The sequence below is a fragment of the Penaeus monodon genome, unplaced genomic scaffold, assembly GCF_015228065.2.
Source record: "Penaeus monodon isolate SGIC_2016 unplaced genomic scaffold, NSTDA_Pmon_1 PmonScaffold_2315, whole genome shotgun sequence".
NCBI lineage: Eukaryota > Metazoa > Arthropoda > Malacostraca > Decapoda > Penaeidae > Penaeus > Penaeus monodon.
In genome coordinates this window covers 11,043-25,498 of record NW_023653199.1, presented here as the reverse complement: position 1 = coordinate 25,498, position 14,456 = coordinate 11,043, and the positions used below count along the sequence as shown (strand labels likewise).

At 38.9% G+C, this 14,456-nt stretch overlaps 1 pseudogene; it reads left to right on the top strand.

Moving 5' to 3' along the window:
- The first annotated feature begins 585 nt into the window (after positions 1–585).
- Positions 586–9,973, top strand: LOC119570211 (annotated as a pseudogene).
- Positions 9,974–14,456: the final 4,483 nt, after the last annotated feature.

The window sequence follows — 14,456 nt, the reverse complement described above, 5'->3', positions numbered from 1 at the left end:
AACATAGTAAACATGTGACGACATGAGAGAGAGAAGAGAGAGGAAAGAGATGAATGAAAGAGAAGGGGAGAGAAAAAAAATGAGAGGAGATAGATAGAGGGAAAGGGGGAAAATTAGAGGAAGAAAGAGAATAAGAGAGGAGGCGAAGGAATGGTATAAATGAGATGAGAGAGACAAACAGACGACAGACGACGACAGACAGACAGACAGACAGACAGACAGACAGACAGACAAGACAAACAGAAAGACAGACAGCAGACAGACAGACAAAATAGACAGACGCGACAGACAGACAGACAAGCCCGGACAGACAGACAGATAGACAAAAAAGGCAGACAGACAGAAGACAAAAGACAACAGACAAAGCCCAACACACCCACACACACACACACACACACAACACACAACAACACACACACACACACACACACACACACCCCAAAACCCACATTTACACACACACCACACCCCACACACCACACAAACGCACGACACACATTCAACGGATGACAGACACGGAGAGTTGTCTTGAAATGTTTGACATTAACATCCAATAATTTAACAAACTCACAAAAAAAAAAAATTATGACGCCCCTCGGAAAAATACCTAGTTTGCCCCCTCCGTTTTCTGGACGTGAGGGTCCCCGGGAGAGTAAGCGCCCTGGTAAACCGGGGTCCCTTGTTGTCATTTCTTTAATTCTTTATTTATCAAAATTTTAAAACCAAATAGGGATCAATGTCGCTCGAGGGCGCCACCCACGCTGGCAGTTGTACCGGACTCGGTATCGGTTTACGAGGGATATGATGGGAAAGGTCTAAAAAAGTGTTTTTTAGCCTCGATGGGTCTCTCGGGGAACCAGGTCAAGAGGGGTCACGAGGTCAAAGTCACGGCAGGACGGAAGTCCTTTTAAAACCGCTGTCCCATCGTGACACTGAAGGGAGGGGGAAAGAGCAAAAACGATGAATTTCCCTCTTTGGGCAGGAGGAAGGGAAGGTGTCAGAGAAGTGGAAGGATTGAGGAAAAAGCCTTCACTTCCAGCACGATTTCCCTTTGCTTTGTCTCTCTGTGGGGGGGATTTCCCAGATTTGGGGGACGTCAGTGCCTTCCCTTGGCTCCTTTCTCGTGTGGATATTCCCCCTTTAGAGTCGTCTTTTCCGTGGTATTTGGGGTTGTGTTTTGGGGTTGGATAGATGGTCTCTTGTTATTAAACAAGGGAGAGCTGGGGAGGAAACAAAGAGAGTGTTTTTGTTGTTTTTGGGGGTTTTCCTCGGGGCGTGACTGGGGTTTGGTACAGAGGTCGTAGTCAATTAGATATGAAAATGATTCCTTGATGTTCCATGTGCAGTGTCGGAATTATAACAGTGAATGATACGCGATAATCGCTCATAGAAGCCCAAGGGGAGATTTTGATATTTCCGTAAGTTTGGGGTATAGGATTTTGATCCCCCCCCCCCCTTTTTGATGCCCAATCTTTTGAGCACTTTCCTATGACTCTGCTATAGGGGGGTGGTTTTATAATAAGTGTGTTCTTGAAGAGCCTCTAGTAAACCTATGAGAAAAATTTTGACCCGGTTTTGGGCAACTGGTTTGTTGTGATCTTAGATTAGCTATATATAAGCTAGAATAATGAATTGTTATTCTGTAAGAAAATGCAATATATATTTCATTTAAGTTTGTGTTTTTGTTTATCTTTTCATATATGGTTTGGGAAAAGTAATTTGTTCTTATTTTCTCTGCGGAAGGAAAGTATTTTGGTACAGATTTTTTCTCTCTTCAGTTTTTTACACTTTAAATTTTTTTTTTTTTTTTTTGTGCATGGGCTGAAAAGACTCACCTGTCCTTCGGTAAATTTTGATAGCATGTACTATAACATTTATAAGGAAAATTTATTTGTTAAGTCCCCCTAATCCATTTCATTCTTTAACAAACTCATAGCACTGATTTCCTTTTTATTAATCCTCATTAAATATTACATTATAAAGGAGACATAACACTTTTAACAGTGTTCTTCCTTCATTGATTCTCAGAAACTCTAAGGTATTACAAAATTAGTTTTCATTATTTTCTGCTGTGGATCAAATGGATGTTTCATCTGAATAATATTCCATTACCCCTATAGTTTTTTGGCAGCAACAGCTCTTAGATGTAGGTTTCCAAATATTGTCCTATTTTCAGGTATTGATTTTCTTGTATTAAATTTTCCAAAGTTGGCATTTGTTCCCCAAAATATTTTTTTCTTTCTTACTTTTAACAGTGCAATTGGGGTCTGTTGCAGGGCGTTGTTTGAACTGGAGGTGAACTTATCTCCAGCCATGAAAAGCTACTTTATGTTGGACCCCCCCCCCCCAACTTTAAACACTTTGTACACAATCATAATTCAATTTTATAATGAATGGGAGATGTTATCAAAATGACTTTTAGCAGCCTGTTTAAGCCTGTGCTATTTTACAAAAAACACAAAAAAAGTTTTCCTGTATAGAGTAAGAAATAAAAAAAATATTATTGTGTTATAAGAAACAGCTCCTGGCAATATGAAAGCTGTCACAATGCATAAACATAGGTCGTTTTCGGTGGAAAATGAATATCATTGTGGGAATGAGCTTGAAATTTTAGCGCTGCAGTGAAGGGTTAACTTTTCTCTCTCTGTGGTAAATGTGTCGGAACACCAGCAGTCAAGATTGAGCTTGTAGATTTTTCCCAGGTGATTTTTTTTGTTCAAGTAGTAATCGCTTCATCTTGCCAGAATATGCATAACAAAATTTTTTGTGGAGTCCAGGGGCCTGCAACATTGTAACAAAAACACCATGATTTTTGTAAGCCCTCCAACATAATTGCAGCAACGTAAAGGGCAGGAGTGGAAGTGAATGAAAAATTTAACCGTATTCATTTGAAAATGTATAAAAGGTATAATGAACGAATATCTTCTAATAAAAGAGATGTATTTTGCTGGTTTCAATTGTGTCTCGTCAGAAATACATGATTATTTTATAGATGATAGAATAAGAAAAAATAAATTATGGAAAGAGTTGTTGTTCTGATAGCTTTTCTGAGTCTTTAAAATTGTAATTTTTTTTGTTTGGGTTATACATCTGGTCCTTTAGAGTCATAGTTTTTATTGTAGACTACCACTAACCATAAACATTTCCCCTAATACTCTACAATATACCACTGCTGATCTAAAACCGGGTGAAAGTAATCTAAAGGTATTGCATACTAATAAATTTAATGTTTTGCAAAAGTATCAAATATCCATTACAAAAAATAAAGTATCGCTCATCACTGATATTCATATAAAATATGCATATATATACATACACATATACTTATACTAATACAGATACACATAAATTCATTAAATTCTTCTCTCTCACAACCAAAACAACACACACACCACACCACACACCACACACACACAACACAAAACACACAACACCACCCACACACACACACACACACAACCAACCATACATACACACATACATACATACACACACATACACATACACAAAATATGTTTATAGCATAATTTAAAATATATTTTATATAATATATTATATATATATATATATATATATATATATATATATATTGTAATGTATATTTTTTTTCATTGAATCAGAAGGGAAAAAACCTTATGAAAAGGATTTCTGTTCCGTAAGGAAGATTAACATTCCGCTTTTCTTTCTTTTTCAGCGACCGAGTTTTCCGCAACTGGAAGGTGGCTAGGACGGGGTTGATTTATCCCTTTGGCCGCAGAGCATCATTGCGCCTGAGTTGGTATTTGTGTGAAACCATTTTCCGGTTTTGGGGAGTATTGAGGTAGTTGTGAGTCACTGTAGGTCGTACATGTTAAGTAATTTTAAAAGTGTACAGGAATGTAAGATATAGTATTGGGTAAAATTATTTTTTTTACTTTATTTTTTTTGCATATGTTGCCACACATAAATACTATTCATCTTGAGAGGGTAATGTATTAAAATGGCATTCTTGAGTTATTCAGTATGGCATATATGTCAGATGTGAGACTAAAAATTACAAAGTCGTTTGGCCCTCTTACTCTATTTTTGTACTTTCAGCCCATGCTGGTACCAGTACAGTGGGCAGTAGGTCCCCCATGCCTACCGACAATTTCACCAGTTGTGAAAGAAAGTTTTATTATTTTAATGTCCGTTGTGTTTGACTTAACAAACTCTACTAGACTGAAAGGGACCTCACAATTGGAGATTAAACTCCAAGGAGTCTTTAAAGGGGGAAAAAATTTAGTCTGGGTGAAACAAACAAATCTAGCCCTTCTGATTTATTTTGACAGATCTGAAGTGAAAAAAGATGCACACACAGAAGGAACAGGCACCCCAAGCACACAAGACACAGACACAGGCACACACAGACACAGGCACAGGTACCCAACACAGACCAGGCACGGGAACACAAGACACAGGACACACAGGCACAGGCACACACAGAAAACAAGTAAACGCGGCACGGGAAACACACAGACACGGGTAAACACAGGCAGTACAGCAAGAACACAGGCACATAAAGCACAGGCAAAAACAGGCACAGGCACATACAGGAATAAGACCACACAGCCAGGCACATACAAGCACAAGCAACCCAGCACAGACACACATACATACAGACCACATACATACAGACCACATACATACAGACACACATACATACGGGACACACACACAGACCCACACACAACACACCACACACACACACACCGACAACACAGCACCACACAACCAGACACACACACCCACAACAACACACACACACAACACACACACACCACACATACAGACACACACACAGACACACACACAGCCACAGAGAGAAGACACACACACACACAAAACACACACACAGACAGAGACACACACAGACAGAGACACACAGACAGAGACACACAGACAGAGACACACACAGACAGAGACACACAGACAGAGACACACAGACAGAGACACAAACACCACACACAAAAACACACACAACACCAAAACCACACACACACACAAACACACAACAAACACACACAACACACACAACACACACACACACACACACACACAGACACACACCCCCACAACACACACACACAGACACACCACACACACACACAGACACACAAACACACACAACACACACCACACAGACACACACACGACCACACACAGACACACACACAGACACACACACACAGAACACACACACAAAAACCCACACCACACACACACACACAGAAACACAGACACACATACAGACACACACACAGACACACACAAACACACACACACAAAACACCACAGACACACACACACACAACACACAACACACACACACAGACAACACAGACACACACACAGACACACTCAGACACACACAGACACACACACACACACACACACACACACACACATACAGACACACACACACAGACACACAGACACACACAGACACAGAGACACACACAGACACAGAGACACACAGACACACAGACACACACACACACAGACACACACACACACACAGACACACACACACACAGACACACAGACACACACACACACACAGACACACACACACACAGACACACAGACACACACACACACACACACACACACACCAACACCACCCACACCACACACAGACACCACACACAGACTCACTCACTCACTCACTCACTTCAACCACTCACTCACTCCACTCACTCACTTGTGTGCATTCAAGTTATTTGGGCCTAACTGACTCAGACATGATCATTACAGGTTTAGTTATTTAAAGCCAGCCAGCAAATAGAAAATTTTTTTCCCCAAATAAAAGTAATTTTAAAGGGTTTCCCTAAAAGAGAATTTAAAGAAAAATGGAAAATATGAGAAATTTAATTCTGTGGAAAGGACATATCCTGATAACACTTTCGATGTAATTTTATTTTTTTTTTCCCGTTTTCCATTTGTGTTCAGTAATGTTGGGATGTTGTTAATCATGATTTTAAAAGTATCTGTTTATTTTTCGTTCGTCTTTTAGCTTGCAATTAAAAAAAAAAAAAGATTTACTTCTGTTATTTTCTTCCATATAAATGTTACAATTTTTTAAAATTTTTTACTGTTTTTAATAATTTTTCACTCTTGTTGAAAGAGCCCTGAAATAACCTTTGTGACAGTTGCTTAAAAATCCTGTGATATGCTCTCACTGACCTATTCCACAGGAAAAGAATATTTGTTTTGGGTCCTTCACACCATGTACGTTTGTCAGGCTGTGCACTCTCATCTCATAGCAATACCGCACCCCTTTCTACGATCTCATAGTTGATCAGCAAGGTGAGAGGGAGATTTTTCTTCTAATTTTTGTTTTTGTTGTTGTTGTTGTTGTTTTGTTGTTTTTTGTTTTTGTTGAAAACTATGAAGCAGAAAATATTTTTTTTTTGTCACGATTTCTTGGGTTTTATTTTTTTAATGCCTGTGTTGCGTCGCAGTTGGGAGAATATTTTGAGCATTATCATTATTTATCTTATTCTATTTGTATGTATCAATCTTTATGATTTTTTTTCCCAAAATATAACCGAGATAGGTAATTTATTTCTCATTTTTTTATCTAATAAAAGAGAATGTGTGATTCCTATACTAAATTTAAATTGTATATTTATTTCTAGATATATTATTTATATACATTTTGGAATCTCAAAGGACTAAAAATCCCTCTGTTCCTGATTCCTGAATATAAAACTATAAACATATTTATAGGTTTTAGCCCAAAGCTGCTGGGAAAATGCTGTGCTCTTTTATTTATATGTTTTTTTTATTTATTTTATTATTATTATTATTTATTATTATTATTATTATTATTATTTTTTTAATGTCTCTGCACTAGATGGCTCTGCTATTGCTTAACCACAAAAGAGTCAATTGGTAAAGGGTTGTGACCTTACCTGATTTCACCTTTCCTTGAATTGCCAGGGAAACATTATTATTTTTTTTTACTAATGCTATGAATATCGATGGGTTAATTTTATTATAGACCTTATACTTACTGTAAAGTTATAAACATTAATAATGGAAAAATATGAAAAACGTAAAATTTTTCTAAATCAAGGGAAAAGGTAAACGGGCGAGACAGGCAGTACTTGTAATAGGCTTAATGGTGTTTAGTACAAGTGTAGCCATCTATGTTAAAACAATAAAATAGACTCACAGTGGGCAGGCATGTACGTACATGTCATGCCCGTCGGCTTGGGTTAAGGGTTCTGAGGCAAGTCAGGTACAGAATTCTTTAAGATACTGTAAAAATAGTCTTTTTATGCTTCACCATTGCACAGGTGTTGCAAGTTGGGAAAATAAGATTTTGAGTGCATTATCCTTGCTTTATACTGTGGCATATGTGAGGTGTACTTGTGTATCTTCTTTTAACGGTAGTTCATGTCTGAGCCGCCGTGGTCACAGCATGATACTTAACTGTAGTTTCATGTTGTATCTCTTGGAGTGAGTACGTGGTAGGGTCCCCAGTTCCTTTCCACGGAGAGTGCCGGTGGTACCTTTTAGGTAATCATTCTCTCTATTTATCTGGGGTTGGGACCAGCACTTTACTTGGCTGGCTTGGCCACCCAGTAGCTAGGGAGGCATCAAGGTGAAGTTCCTTGCCCAAGGGAACCCCGTGACGGTCGGTGACTCGAACCCTCAAATTCAGATGCCGTCATGACAGTCTTGAGTCCGACGCTCTAACCATTCGGCCACTGTGGCCTTGACGATCATGGGCTTCCATGATTTTTTCTTAGCAATTTAGAGCGGGGGTTTGCCATTGCCCTTCCGCCCGGTGTTTTTGATATGTTAATGTGTGAAGTTTTTTTTCTGTGGATTATGTTCCAGAAACTAGTAAGCCTTTTTTTCATGCAAATGTGTGTATGTGTGTGCTTTACAGAGAAGCCTTTATTCTTTATTTTTCTGTATTCGAATATGAACTTGATTCCCATTATTGTTGGTCAAGAAATATTTTATTTAAAGATGGTATGTTCTTCCCATGCAAAATAACATCTAAATAATAGATCATGTAAGTAAAAAAATAACTGAAAGTTGGCATTTTATATTGCAGTGTACAATGAATTGTATCAACAGGCCACTTTGAGACGATGAGTGTATCAGCAGATGAGGACGAGCACAGCTTGAAATGCACTTGCCCTACATAGCGAAGGTTATGGAAAGAGTAAGTGCTCAAGTACAGGGCTTGGTAAATCAAGAATACTTGTAAAATTCTTACTAAGTTTCATCATAATTTTATCTAATGAAAGACTTATTTAATGCATGTGCTGCAAGTAATGTTATTAGTTCCATATTCTAAGCTGAATGTTCATCCCCTTTCAATATCTCATTCATTGTGGATGACATGCTGTCACATCATGACAAAAAATCCAGATGCTGGGTGATCCATGACCATGGGTTGAGTCCTTTGTCTGGTGGCTGGGATGATGGCTCACGAGCCTGGTTGTGAGCCAAACAATCACCCCCGCACTGAGTGCACCCTGACTTTGCTGAACTTTCATAGAAATTTTTGCACTTCATGAATTGGGTTTCTAGTGAGAATTATGGGATCATTTTGCATTCATTTTCTTATCTTGTTGAACTAGAACTTAATGTCTGGTTTTTCTTTTTTTCCCTTTTTCATAGACAAAACATTTTATCTGATGATTAGTTTTTGGGAAAAACAAATATTCTGTATTCCTGTGATATTATTTTTGGTTTGTGAAGGAAATTAAGTAGTAAAATGAATTTTAAATATATTTTTTTAAGAAAAATCTGTTGTCTTGGCAGTTTCCGGGGCCATTCACCATTGTCCCCATCCTAGTTTGGGTCACTCACGCCGGAGCGAGAAGTACACTATGGGAGCTGCTTGCGCCCTACCTTGCAGACCCCTCAGGTAATGCTCAAGGGTTTTGTCTCTTGGGTTAATGGTTGGTGGGGATGGTTTTGCAGTTTGTTGTAATTTTTTCAGTATAGATTACAATTGGCTTTAGCTGAGTTATGTTGTGATGTACCTAGAATTGCATTCTTGGTTACTTGAACAATGCTTTAATACTTTTTTTATAATATAAAATGTGATCAGTCCTGAGATATAAACCCAAAAAGTGATTATTCAGTATGTTTTTAAGCTGGGCATTTTAACACAAACAGTAAAAATACTCACGTCAGCTATTTTATTAATCTTGGTTTTTAATCCCTAGAGCTTATTTGTGATCTCCTCTGACTTCTGCCACTGGGGTCAGCGTTCCGTTACACCTACTACGACCGCTCTGTCGGGGAGATCTGGCAGTCCCATACAGAACTCGACAAGCGGGATGAACTTGATTGAGACTTTAAAACCAGTGCCTTTACCGAGTACCTGAAAAAGTACGGCAACACCATCTGTGGCCGCCATCCTATTTGGGGTCTTGCTCAATGTGAGTGGTTAAAACAGGTTTTGAGATTGAATAATGTATAAATCTTTTTATATGTGAAGACAAACTAATTCATACACAAAGGTGAAATAAACCCTCTATGTAATATGGGGGATTAATTGATGAGGATGTTTGAAATTTTCCAAGTTTTTCATTAGACAGTAAAAACAAAATAGATCTTCCTAAGGAGGCTGAAAAAACACATTTTTTGCTGATTATATTATGTTTATGTTATGTACTTATAATTATTTTATCATAGTTTTTGCTTTATCAGTATTTTTTTTGGAAATGATAGTGAATCACTTAGAGGTGTTTGGTTTTGCAGCTGGGATAATTAATTCATCATAGATATTTAAAAAGTGACATGTATATATAGGATGCTATAATCAAGTTTGTTCATTTCCCAGGCGGTTGCAACTCTCCAAAAACAAGCATGGCCACCGCATGTTGCTCAAATTTCTGCAATATGCCCAGTCTTCGCAATGCACACTTTATCTGATTCTTCCCTGTCGTATGCTGCCGCCTCTCTCATATTTGAATAAACCTTAGTTTCCCCTTTCGTGAGGCGTATTCTTGAGGTGGGTGTGATAGCTTGAGAGGTGATGATGATGCGACTCAAAGAAATACTTATCTATGCATTATAAGTTTATATGTCTTTAAGGTTGGGGAAGGTTGAGGAAATAGATTCATGAGAAGAGCTAGATATATATGTATTACTTTCAAAAAAGACCAAAAAGAAAAAAAATTATTTTAACTTGGGTAGAGCAACTAGGTTAAAAATGTTTATTTATATATATATTTTTTTTCAATATAGTTCAATTTTTGGATTTGTTTTATTTTGAATGAGGTTGGTGAAGAAATTTTTTAAAATTTTTAATTATTATTATTTTTTTTCTCTCCCTGTTTAGAAATCACAAACCCTAATATTTCACACACTATCCACTCAAAATAACGATCATAGATGAATGTCCAAAAGCTCCTCTCTCAAAATGCGTCTCAATTCAGGGCCAAAAAGGGGGGGTGGCTGGCGATACTGCCGCTTCTTCTGCCACGAGTGAGAGCGAAACACCTTCCACTCGGATGTTAAAAAATTTTTGACCAAAGTCCAGTCTTGGGGCAGATATGTGGGTCGCTTTTGGGGGAGGGAGGTGATTCCCTGGCCTTGGAACGCCCGCTAGGCTCAAGGGTTGGAGATTGCGTTTTTTCTTTTTTTATCTCTTTTTTTCTTTTTCTTTTTTTTTTTTGGTGATTTGACACTCAGGGCCATTTTATAACACGTGCTTATAATGAATATAATATGATGTGTGTGTTTTGGGGTTATGGTCTTATCTATGAGCGATAACCCCCACTTTCTTCAGAATAACAGTCAAATAGCCCCCCACCAAAGCCTCTGTGATGCTTTGAAAAAGAGAGTATTTACAAATTCCTTTTTTTTTTTTTTTTTTTTTTTCCGTTTAACGGGGGGGGGTTAGGATTCTTGTTTTTCCTCCCCCCCCCCCCCCCCCCCCTGTCCCCTTTTCAATCTCCCATTTTTGAAAGAAAAGGATTTTAAAAAGGTCTGGTTTTCTGATGTTCCTCTTTGGTGTGAGGGTTAATGGGAAATATTTTATTAACAGGTATTTGATTGGAGTCTCATGGTTCCCCCCACCCCCCCTCTCTCAGTTTGTATCACCCCCAACCCTCTCTCCTCACCCACCCTCCCCGTAAACCTTCCTTAAACTTGTCACACACACTCGGCAAAGGCGAACTTTAGGGTGCACTGTGGCCAAAAGCTCGACGAAGTAAGCTCCATTTACGACATTCCGTTTTTGTTTTATTTTATTTATTTTTTTTTTTTTTTTAAGGGGGGGGGGTGCAGTCTGGAACACAAAACCTTTTGGTGGAATGATCTCATTGTAGCACACCTGATCCCTCTCCTTCCAGTAACCCTGCACCCATGCCTAATGCCCTTCCCCTCCTCTCCCTCTTCTCCCTCTTCTCCCTCCTCTCCCTCTCCACATCTCATGAATACTCAACAACAGATGACAGGGTTTATTGGCCACTTGAGTCATATATGCCGACATGGGTCATGCAAAATATATATCTATATAAATACGTTTTTATTTTTATTTTTTCATTAAAATTCATGCACATCCACAGAATGCACACTTGCATGCACACGAAAACGCACATGCAAACGCGAGCACAAACACAAAAATTCATGCTCACGGGACATGCACACGCACATACACCAGCCACATGCACACGCACATGCACACGCACATGCACACGCACATGCACACCCCACATGCACACGCCACACACACGGCACACGACACGCACACATACACACTCTCCCCTCAACACTCTCCTCACCCCACTCTCACTCACACACTCTCACTCACACACTCTCACTCACACACTCTCACTCTCACTCACTCACTCTCGCTCTCACTCACTCTCGCTCTCACTCCCCTCTCACTCTCACTCTCACTCTCACTCTCACTCACTCTCACTCTCACTCTCACTCTCACTCTCACTCTCACTCTCACTCTCACTCTCCTCTCACTCACTCACTCACTCACTCACTTTACTCTTCACTCACACTGTACATGCACTCTCCCCAATCTCTCTCTCTCTCTCTCTCCTCTCTCCTCTCCTCTCTCTCTCTCCCTCTCTCTCTCTCTCTATTCTCTCCTAACTCTCTCCCCTCTCTCCCTTCCTCCCTCCCTTCCTCCCTTTCCCTTCCTTCCTTCCTTCCTTCCTTCCTTCCTTCCTTCCTTCCTTCCTTCCTTCCTTCCCCCTCCCTCCCTCTCTCCCTCCCTCCTTCCCTCCCTTCCTCCCTCCCTCCCTCCCTCCCTCCTCCCTCCTCCTCCCCTCTCCTATCTCCCTCTCTCCTTCTCTCCTTCTCCGTCTCTCCCTCTCTCTCCTTCTTGTTCTTCCTCTTCTCCCTCTCCTCCTTTTCTTCCTGTTCTCTCCCTCCTATATTCTAATTTATTCAAGTATCTGTAAACACTCCACTCTCAGATACTCATTCGCTTGTATGACTGTAACACTTAGCTGCTCACTTACTTAATCACTCACTCTCCAGATAAGTCCAGATCCTTGTCCCCCAAAACATTTGCACCCTCTTTTTCCCTTTCCCCCTTCCTTTTCCTTTCAGTCTTGCCCTTTTTCCCTCTGTCCCTTCTCCTTTCCTTCCTTCTCTCCCTCCCTTCCTCTGTCTCTAGCTTTCTTCCAAACCCTCTTCCTTCCTCTTACCCCCCCTTTTTCCCTGCCCTTGTTACCTCCCCTGCCTCCCTTCTATCTTCATTTTTTTCCTCCCCTCCAAATCCTTCATTCCTTATTTACATCCCTCCTCACTCTCCCCCTTTTCCCCTCTTTCCTCCCTCCTTTTTCCTTCCTTTCTCCCCTTTATTCTTCCCTCCCACTATCACTAAACGCAACACCCTTCACGGAGTGTTGGGTGGTTAAAATCTCGAGAGTGTCTGTTGTTAAAACCAGCCATCATGTTTACCTATACAAGGCCTTGCTGCTTTCATATAGCCAGCTTTTATGAAAAACAAATCAACTTCAACTGTTCTCTCAGACATATTTCCCTTAAATTTTCCTCCCATATATCATGCTAACTGGTGTTAGCTATTGTTAAAAAAAAAAAAAAAAATACAAATAGCGTGAAAGCAGTGGCAAGGAGATTTCATACACATTTGTAGATAAACGGATGTAGAGAGGAACATTAATAGTCAAAAGTAGACTTTAGTAAAAAGACAACATCTTAAGAAAATGTTTCCAACAGATGATGGTCAAGTCCTTTTCCATTTTCCACCCATGGATTCTGGTAATTTTTTAAAAGTGATTTTGTGATTTTATAGATTGATTCACACAACTGGGTATAAGAAGCTAAAATTGATTTGTGTTTTTTAACCATAAATGAAAACTTTTGGCCATCCTTAAAAGATGAATTACTAAAAACTCTATGATTGCAAAGCCAAGCAGGGTGTGGTGGGTTTTTCCTATTAATAATATTTTTTTAATGAGATAAAATGATGAATACACCCCTGTACTCTCCAATGTGACCTTAAGATTTTGATTGAGAGAGAACTCCCAAATTTAGATGGGGAGACTTCATGCTACACACATACTCACCCCACATTTCCCCTGCTTGGCTAATGATAATGGAGGTGAATTTTGGTAGCTTTCTTTGAGGGTTTATGATTAATTCAGCTTGTGTGGGTTGGTGAAAACAAAGGAAATACTGTATTGTGATTTACATTAGGATCTGAGAACATTACTGCGGCCCTCGCTGAACTGCTGTGTTATTTTGTACATTTTATTTTTTGGGAAAGCTGTTATTTATATCTTTTCGTAAATAGGTATGTTGAGATGGGGAATATTTACTATGTAAATCAAGCAGCTGTTTTTTCAAATTATGTGTGATTATTTCCCTTTAAATGGAACGTCGGTTTACATGAAAGGAAGCAAACAATAATTTTTTTGCTATGTTTAACTTTGGGTTTTTACTCTCTTTTTAAGTTTAGTTTTAGTTAGAATCAGAAAGATGTATTGAAATTTATAAACTCATTAATATAAAAAAATGTATTATGTGCACAGGAAAACATTTTATATAACTTTTTGATTCACAAAAAAAAAGGAAGTATATTAACAATAGGTATTTTTCTTTCTCTGTTGCAAGAAGATGTCTGACTCAGTATTTGGTAATTCCCACACAACTTAATTTATTATTGAGGCTTCATTTGTAGACTAATCACTGAAATAGAAAGGGGGCAAATACAGAGAAGAAGAAAGATAGTGATATTAGTGGTTTGATATTAGTAAGGTTATGGTGATAATGAGATAGTAAGGATAATTAACTCCTTTGCACCCACAAAAAGGAATTGCAGTAAAGTTTTAGGTGCCATACTGCAAGCAGATTTTGCTCTTCTTTTTTTTTCTTATTTATTTTTTTAAACTACACAAGTACATTATTTTCCCCAGTTGCAGCTTTCCAGTTTGTGCTGTTGCTGTCCATGCCAGGTGCAGTTTTTT